A 9,675-nucleotide genomic window follows, 5' to 3' on the forward strand; every position below is an offset into this window, starting at 1 on the left:
ATGACTTCTTGCAATGAATATACCTAAACTAAAGCTACTCCATTTGTGGTCCGTGCATGGTAGGTATATTCCCAGTATAAAACTCTCTCTGTTCACCCATTGTTGTGACTATTTTGCAAGTAGGAGTCCATTTTGCAGGGGGATTATCTGTGCACTGGAGATCTAATTATCTACCTCTCTAGGACCAAATAGGGAGAAGCTTCAGTTTACTTGTTAAGCTTGAGGGGCCGACCCCTGGACAAAATGTGTCGGTCGCGGGCGGGTGTGGGTTGAGCTCTTCTCCTGCGACCTAGTACTGCTGACTTCTGCCTGCCCCGCCCCTTTTGTGACGTCATTGCTGGGCGGGTCTATATATTCTGGCACCGGAAGCCAGCAGTACTAGGTCGCAGGCGGGGAGAGCAGGAGAAGAGCTCAACCCGCACCCGCCCGCGACCCACACATTTTGTCCAGGGGTCGTGTAGGCAGCGGGCGGGTTAGGGTCGGGTGTGGGTCGAGAAATTCTTGACCCGCTCATCACTAATGTGTAGCCTTACAGAGTGTTTGTTTTTAGATGGGGTCAGTGACCCCCGTTTGAAAGCTGGACAGAATCAGAAGAAAAAGGCATGTAATTAAAAAAAATAAAAAAAAATAAATGAAGACCAATTGAAAAGTAGCTTGAAATTGGCGATTCTATCACATATTAAAACTTAACTGAAAGGTGAACCACCCCTTTAATTACTAAAGAGATTTAGTAATTAAAAGGGGGTTCACGCTAAAATACTAAGATTAAGGTACACAGCTTTACCTATCAATTAGGCGTTGATTAGTTAAGGGTGAGTGGGGATAGGGCGAGCCAATTATGACAGAAGAAAGTCCAACTAAAAAATCAGTGTAAAAATAAAAACTGGGTAAATAGATAGACTGTGCAAAATAAAAAACTTTTCTGATATAGTTAGTTAGCCAAAAATGTCATGTATAAAGGCTGGAGTACTTTCCAGCTCTCTTGGTTTCCACTGATTGGATGCAGTAGCCAATCAGTGACTTGAGAGGGGGTCACATGGGTCATATCTGTTGCCCTTGAATCTGAGCTGAATGCTGAGGATCAATTGCAAACTCACTGAACAGTTATGTCTCATGTGGCCCCCCTTATAGTCACTGACTAACTCAGAGTTAGAGAGCTGAAAAGCAGGAAGTAGTGTTCTGGCTATTATGTTACACATCCAGTCACTCCAGCCTTTATACATGACATACATAACTATATTAGAAACATTATTTATTTTGCACAGCCTATCTATTTATCCAGTTTTTATTTTTACACTGAACAATTCCTTTAAGGATGAGGACCTCATCAACGCCTGGTCCTCACCAATTGAAATTTTGTAACCTGACAATTTTCAGCTACATATCATGCAGACAGGCTCTTCAGAGGGCCCATATACAGGCAGTTTTTATCAGCTCGTGTATCATCCACCTTTTCTGAAAAAAAAATACAGACCTTCCTTTATATTTATCTTTTTTCCCTATTATAACATTGGGATCAACCATTATTTTTACCGGCCAGGTCGCAACCCTACATGTATGTCCTTCTTAAGTCAGTTACTGTTACACTATGGAGGAGATCTATATTTGTAACCAAGCGGTAAGATCAGTCAACTTCAACTTGCCTAAAGGTACCAAGTACAGATATGGGACCTATTATCTGGAAACCTGTTATCCAGAAAGTCTCCCATAGACACCATTTTATGCAATTAATTAAAATTTTGATTTGATTTGAAAATGATCTCTATAATAATAAAACAGAAGCTTGAAGTTGATCCCAACTAATCCTTATTGAAAGCACAACCAGCCTATTGGGTTTATATCATGTTCACATGATTTTCTAGTAGATTTAGAGGGTTATTTACCATGACCCAACTCCCATACCCGAGTTCATCTTATTTATTATTATAAAAGCTTGATTTCATTGGTTCAGGCAGAAAATTGATAAAATTAAACGAAAACCCAAATCGTACAATTTTTTCAGAGGTTATTCCCTGAATCGCTTGATTTTTCAGGGTTTTTCCCGAAAAGCCCAAATGTTTGGATATTTGCCCAAAAATTCCAGCAGAGACCTCAGAAATGTAAAACTAATATAGGGACCTCTGCCATTGACTTATACACAACCACGGCAGGTCTGAGATGGTGGAATTTAAGGTTCGGGCTTTTTTCTGCATCCGGCTTTAATAAATCTTGAAAAGTTTAGAAAAAAAACCCCTGAAAAACTCGAGTTTTGCCCCAAAAAGCCCATCAGCAGTTTTGTAAATAACCCCCTAATGGTATGAAGATCCAAATTACAGAAAGATCCGTTAACCAGAAAACCCCAGGTCCAGAGAATTCTGGCTAACAGGTCCTATACATGTATTAGATACCTGAAGTATAAACATATTGGATGCTTAGCCTGCGGGCCTCCTTGTTGAACTAAAGTTGTAGTTTGACAACAGCTGGAGGGCAGCAGGTGGGACATGACCTATTCTATAATGCTGGTCCTGTTTTCCCTCATATCGTTTGCTGCCTATAGCCGAGGACTCATTTTCCCAATGGTGTGTTTGCTAAATTCAGTGGCCCCTTCCTTTCTTTGAATGAATCTGCATAATCCATTTCACATTCCATTAAACCATGTTCGGTGCCACAATGCAGACCTGTAATGCCTGCAGCAACCTCTGATGTGAATTAAATGCACAGCCCTCGCACGTTGTTACCACGCCCCTAATTTACACGCCAAATTCATTCATTCCAGTTTCTAAAATCAACGCCAGGGAAAAGAAAGAGCGAGAGACACACACACAATATCTGAGAGACGTGCAGGGTAGAGAGGAATCATAGACACACAAACTAAAGCCGAGGGTAGATAGAATACTCTCAAACAGGCCTGTCCAGCCAGGGATTATGGACAATCAATTTAGGGCCATATATACAGTATGTCTATACACAGTATATTCCTTCATACACAGAACTATCCAAGAGTCAGCTGCCATGCCTTTACCTTACTGACAAAGAAGTTAGTCCAGCACCTGCAGTTACAGCCCATTACAGCCCTTGCACCAATAAAGGCTGTTTTATTTAAACTGCGGCTGCTGGACTAACTTCTTTGTCAGTTTTGCCAGTGGAAAGTGGCCATTGGAGGACGTGCAACTAACTAAGGAAGAAAGTGAAAGTCATGGTGACTATTAGTCTGCTAAATGCCTTTACCTTACTCCACATCCATGGGTTTATCTTAGTATAGAGATATATACCCCTCTACTAGTTACATCTTTCCCTACCATATTTATATTTATATATTGTTATATCCCCACAACACCTAAAACAAAAACCTCAATATATGTGAGGCCTGGGGCAGTCACCACTAAGACAACAGCGATTCAAAGGGAATGTAAAATCAAAAATAAAACTTTGCCTCATGTAAGAAATGTCATTCTAAGCAATTTTACAATATACATTTATTGATAGTCAGCTCTCCACCCAAGACTTACAACAGTGACTTCTTCATGAGTCTGTTGATCAGCTGGCTTCTGCAACCTGGTTTTAATACTCAGAACCAGCATCGCAGAGAAGAGATAAGAGTCAGACATACACACGTGCATTTCGGCTGCAATTAAATAACTTTAAAACTAGTGAAAATGTAAACTGGGAAGTTGATGAGATAATACATATTCCTTCATTGGGAAAGCAACAATAGGAAGAGATGGGACAGTAGGACAAGTTGACAACAGTAGAAGAAGAAGTAGAAAGTAGGGCAAGATGGAGAAAGTAGGGCAAGATGGTATTAGTAGTAGAAGATGGAAAAAATAGGACAAGATACTAAAAGTAAGGCATGATGGTATTAGTAGTGCAAGAGGGAGAAAGTAGGCCAAGATGGAGAAAGTAGGACAAGATGGAAAAAGTAGGACAAGATGGCATCAGTAGTAGAAAATGGAAAAAGTAGGACAAGCAGTGTCGGACTGGGCCGAACTGGGAAAAAACCCAGTGGGCCCTGGGCTCCTGTGGGCACCGCCGACCCAGATCCGCTACTTAGTGGGGCGGTAGAATAGAAGATCTGCGCACAAGCATAGCGCAGCGCGCATGCAGACAAATGCGGCACAGTGCGCATGCTCACTAGCCCGATGCAGCACGCCTTAGTGGCAGCGGGGGCCTGAAGGGGGTCCTGGAGCAGTAGCCCCGGTGGGCCCCAATCCCCCCAGTCCGACCCTGAGGACAAGATACTAAAAATAAGGCATGATGGCATCAGTAGTGCAAGATGGAGAAAGTAGGGCAAGATGGCATCAGTAGTAGAAAAATGGAAAAAGTAGGACAATATAGTAAAAGTAGGGCAAGATGGCATCAGTAGTGCAAGATGGAGAAAGTAAGGCAATTTGACATCAGCAGTAACATGGAGAAAGTAGGACAAGATGGCATCAGTGGTACAAGAAGGAGAAAGTAGGGCAAGAAGGCATCAGTAGTAGAAAATGGAAAAGCAGGAAGAAATACTAAAAGTAGGACAAGATGGCATCAGTAGTACAAGATGGAGAAAGTAGAACAAGATGGCATCAGTAGTAGAAAATGGAAAAGCAGGAAGAAATACTAAAAGTAGGACAAGATGGCATCAGTAGTACAAGATGGAGAATGTAGGACAAGATGGAGAAAATAGGGCAAGAAGACATCAGTAGAGCAAGACAACAACAGCAAGACAAGATAGAAACAATAAAACAAGATGAAAACAGTAAGGGAAAATGGCAAATACAGGACAAGATGGTGACAGTAACACGGTATATGTAGCCCTGCCAAGCATCTCTTTACAAGCTGTAGTGCCTGTAGTTTTTAGTTCAATGACAGCTGAAGGGACAAAAGAGCCCTTTTTTTACGTGTGCTTTTCCCCATGAGCACAAATCTGCACAAATGCACAGAAAGCGCCTGGCAGTTTTACTGAAGACAAACAGATAAGCCGAGAATAGTATTTAGCTGTAGAGAGACACATTCTCCGACTAAATGAGTGATCAGCGTGTGATTCCGTGACACCGTGGCACTGTGCTGTGTCTCCCTCATTAACGTTACTATCAAACAACCCGTCGCATCAGAGCTTGTCTTTTTCATTTATGAAATATTCAACAAGAGGGGACCCAGCTGCGAACTGGCATGGTGCTAACAACTGCCCCCCTGGAGAGAACAAGTCGCCGAGGACTAAAATCAGGTGGAAAGAGAGAGATCACTGTCATTCTGCACAGGGAAATGAGGAATCACTGACACACCAACAGCTTGAGACTGGACATCAAACTGTAGAGCCGGTGCCATTCTGCAACACTGCAGTCACAACATGCAAATTCTGCAGTACAGACCTGCAGCAATGCAGTCGTCATATTGCACTAATACTAGCCTAATATTAATGGCATGCAGCGCTCATGCTGAAAGGAGGGACACCAAATTAATAGCAGACTTGTGTCACCAGACAGCAGCGTTGGAAAGCTGTTGCTAAAATGGAGGCATTCTGTCCTGGTAAATCGCTGTGATTAGAATGCGATAGATAGAGAATATTATAAAGGATGTTTCCTGTAGGGAAGGAACACAATATTACAGCACAAACCTAAGGGTAAATATCAGTAAAGCAGTGGTTTCAATGCTAAAGCAACAAAAAACAAAAGTATAAGAAAGCGCAGGAGAATAGACAGGTTAAAGGGGATCTCCACCCAGATCTGTTTCATTTTTGCATCATTAAAAAAATATATATAATTCTAAGCCACTTTCCAACTGGTTTTACATTTATTTATAAACATAATCGCTCTCTGTATGTCTATAGAAATAAGCCAAATCAACTGGACTTGCTGTGAATTCTGAATTGAGAAAACCAGTTGGGTGACTGGTGAAACATCTTCAAGAAACAAACACACAACAAGTCCAGTTGATTTATATCTATAGATGTACCATGACCTGGACGAATGAGAACTTTCACAAACATGTGCTCTCTGTATTGTTGTTTATATCCTCTGTCTTGGGGGCAAATTCACTAAGCCGCGAAGCGCCGAACGCTAGCGTTAATTCGCTAGCGTTTGGCATTTTCGCTACTGCGCAAATTCACTAACGAACGCTGGCGTAGTTTCGCTAGTGTTACTTCGCCAGGCGAATTTTCGCTAGCGACAAAACTACGCAAATTCACTAACTTGCGCAGTGTACTGAACGCTACCTTTTACGCTAGACTTCCTTCGCCACCTCAGACCTGGCGAAGCGCAATAGAGTAGATAGGGATTGTTTAAAAAAAAGTCAATTTTTTTTCTAAGTCCCAAAAAACGCTGGTGTGTTTTCTACATGATGGCTGAAAAAGATCGAGAATTTTTTGGGGCTCCCCTTCCTCCCCCCTACATTTCCTGACTCATGGCAACTTACCTAGACAGTGGGCACATGTGTAGGGCAAAATAAAATTTTTATTGGCTGATTTGAAGGTTTTCTAAGCATTTGTAGTGCAGATACGTATTCCTCCATTGAAATATGAATTTCGCGCCGTATGCAAATAAGCTTTCGCTAGCGTAACTTCGCTTTATATAGCGAATCAACGCTAGCGCAACTCCGCAACCTTATGCTACCCCTGTGCGCAACTTCGGATTTTAGTGAATTTGCGGAGCCCTGGCGAAACTACACCTGGCGAAGTGCGGCGAAGTGCGGCGAAGTTGCGCCTGGCGCAACTTCGCATCTTAGTGAATTTGCCCAATGGTGTTTCCGACTCCTGAAATAATGTAGCCGTAGCCAGCCAGCTGATTAACGGATATGGAGGAGAAGTGACTTTTTTGTTTCAACCGGGACGTTTCCAAAAAGCAGAGATAAATATACTTTTTTATCAATTCATTGCTGATAATAAAAACTGTCATTTTCTGACCCCACAATATAGTGAATAAATTATTCTCTTGTAAATTATAAGGATATTATAAGTTACCGAGGAGTTTCATGACCATATAAAAACACGAGGCCGAAGGCCAGGTCATAGAACTCCGAGGTGACTTCTAAAATCATATTTTGCAATTGGGGGAACTTAATTTATTATAATACATAATAAGTTTCAGTGAGTCATGTGACAGAAATGACATCAGAACTCACCGTTTATAACTGATGACATCAGAACTCACCGTTTATAACTGATGACATCAGAACTCACCGTTTATAAGGATATCATTTACAAGATATTCATAGCTTTTGTGTATTATAAGGATATAATTAACAGGATATTCCTGGCTCTTGTGTATGATATACCCGATAACATCATATTTTGCTCTTTACCCATTAATTAATATTTTTATTGATTTATACTGATGTGCTGCACAGTGACTTTGTCAATCGCTAGGAGTCTCTGAGACAGGAAACTTATCATCTGACGATGGCACCCAAAGATAAATAAAGCTACATGCACTGCTTGGCTATTATAAGAGAAACGATCAGACTGACAAAATAACTGTGGCAATAAGTAGGCAAGTGGGAAGGAGAAAACAACAATGGCAGTTTACAAAAAGCCAGAATCTGCAAGCTGAATGAGAAAGATGCACTCAGTATGACTGAAACATGGGGATTCAAATACTTAAAGGAGAAGGAAAGCTACAGAAGCAGTTTATTGCAAATATATTAGCCACAATAGTCCAAGATATACCTGTATTTATTCTGCAGAATGCTTTACCATAACTGAGTAAACAGCTCTAGAAGCTCTCTGTTTGTTTAGGATAGCAGCTGCCATATTAGCTTGGTGTGACATCACTTCCTGACTGAGTCTCTCCCTGCTCACTCATAGCTCTGGGCTCAGATTACAGCAGGGGGGGGGAAAGGGAGGGGGAGAGGAGCAAACTGAGCATGCTCAAGCCCTAGCCCTGGAGGTTTATGCTGAAAACAGGAAGTCTGACACAATAGAAGGAAAGAAATGCCGTGTTTCTTTTAACAGAGCAGCATTACTTTAAGGGTTTAATGGTGTATTTATATAGACCTTTCTTATGAAGCTTCCTTAATTTTAACCTTTCCTTCTCCTTTAAGATAAAGTAATGTAAGTGTTCTGGTTTTGTTGTACAAATCTGCAAACTCCAGGTGAGACTTCCAATATACAATTGTATTGGGATATAACTCAGGAATGCAGAACAGACACTTGTCTTGTTCAGCGTTTTCACTGTAAAATAACTGGCATTGATTTTAAGAAAGGAATTCATCTGTAGCATAAGCAGTGAATCAGCTCTGCAGAGAGGCTTTAATGTAATCGGAATAATTGGAGCAACACAGCAATAACATAGCAGCTGACCCAATACTCCTGTGCTGTTGTGCAAGTGTTGCATTCTGCCATTGGGAGCTGATTGATCTTTCTATCTGATCTCACTATCCTGTAGCAGTGCTTATGCTCACCAATTGAAGGCCCAGTGTTCGGTGCAGGCTTTGGAACCTGTTGCTACATAGAGGTTGCATAGTAACCAATCAGCGCAGACTTATTATTATTATTATTGTCTCCCTGTGTTTTTGTGTATTTGTCGCCCACAGTCTACAAAAACATTCTGGCGGGTTAGATGGGCTCAGATGAAGTTGATCCTAGTATGTGTGCGGTAGTATATATAGTAGGGATGCACCGAATCCCCCAATCCTTGGTGAAAGATTCGGCCGAATACCGAACCGAATCCTAATTTGCATATGCAAATTAGGGGCCGGGCAGAAAAAGTGGAAAAAATTATTCTTTTGGGATGAAAATTCATGTGATTTCCCTACCTGCCCCTAATTTACATATGCAAATTAGGATTCGGTTCAGCCTGGCACATCCGAATCCTGCTGAAAAAGGCTGAATCCTGTCCGAATCATAAAACCGAATCCTGGATTTGGTGCATCCCTAATATATAGATTGTAAGCTCTACATGGGCAGGGGTTGGTAAGGCACCAGCCAGGCACTTTGGCATAGGGTGTTTTTAATGCAGGGAGGCCCCTACAAGAATAAGGAGACCCAATCACAACAGCATAAGAGGGGTAAAATATTGGCTTGGGGCTACAACACTGGGGCTGCAAAAACATCCAAATAAAGAGTTATTTAAAATTTTCGTTGGTTATAAAGTTATTTGTAATTGTAAATGAAATTTAAGCAATGTTTATCTGTCCCTTTATGTACTGCTGGTTCTGACTCATAAATAATTGTAGCTGGCTTCTGCTGCACTGTATCATGAGAAATAAAGACGCATGCGAAGAGTACGACAACGTAAGTGCTGAGTGATTGCTACAGGAATGATTCCCAGTACCAGGCTGCCGAGGGCTCCCTAATAGTGATTCCATTTCCCTACATTACCAACTGCAGCAGGAACGGCAACACCCCCCCCAATTATTCACTGATAATGTGCTAACGCCTTGATACTGTACAGAATACCAACACTTTGCCGTGATATAGTAACACTGCACTTGTGTTAATAACATCACACCTGCAGCATTTCTGCAATTTACAGGCAATTACACTGTTATGACAAGGTTTATATATAAAAGGTATTTGGTTGCCTGAGGACATCCCACATCAGTTGTACCTTGCAACCAGGTAAAACAAAGCATTAATACATATAACCAACTTAACTTTAGCTGAATGGTGTGCTCACATGCTTCGTTACTATGCACCAACCAACACGATTATTAGTAGAATTTTTTTTTTTTTTGTCAACATGAACATTGTAAACGTGGTGTCCCATGAGATACCCAAGCAAA

Source organism: Xenopus laevis, chromosome 3L (assembly GCF_017654675.1).
Source record: "Xenopus laevis strain J_2021 chromosome 3L, Xenopus_laevis_v10.1, whole genome shotgun sequence".
Classification (NCBI taxonomy): Eukaryota; Metazoa; Chordata; class Amphibia; order Anura; family Pipidae; genus Xenopus; species Xenopus laevis.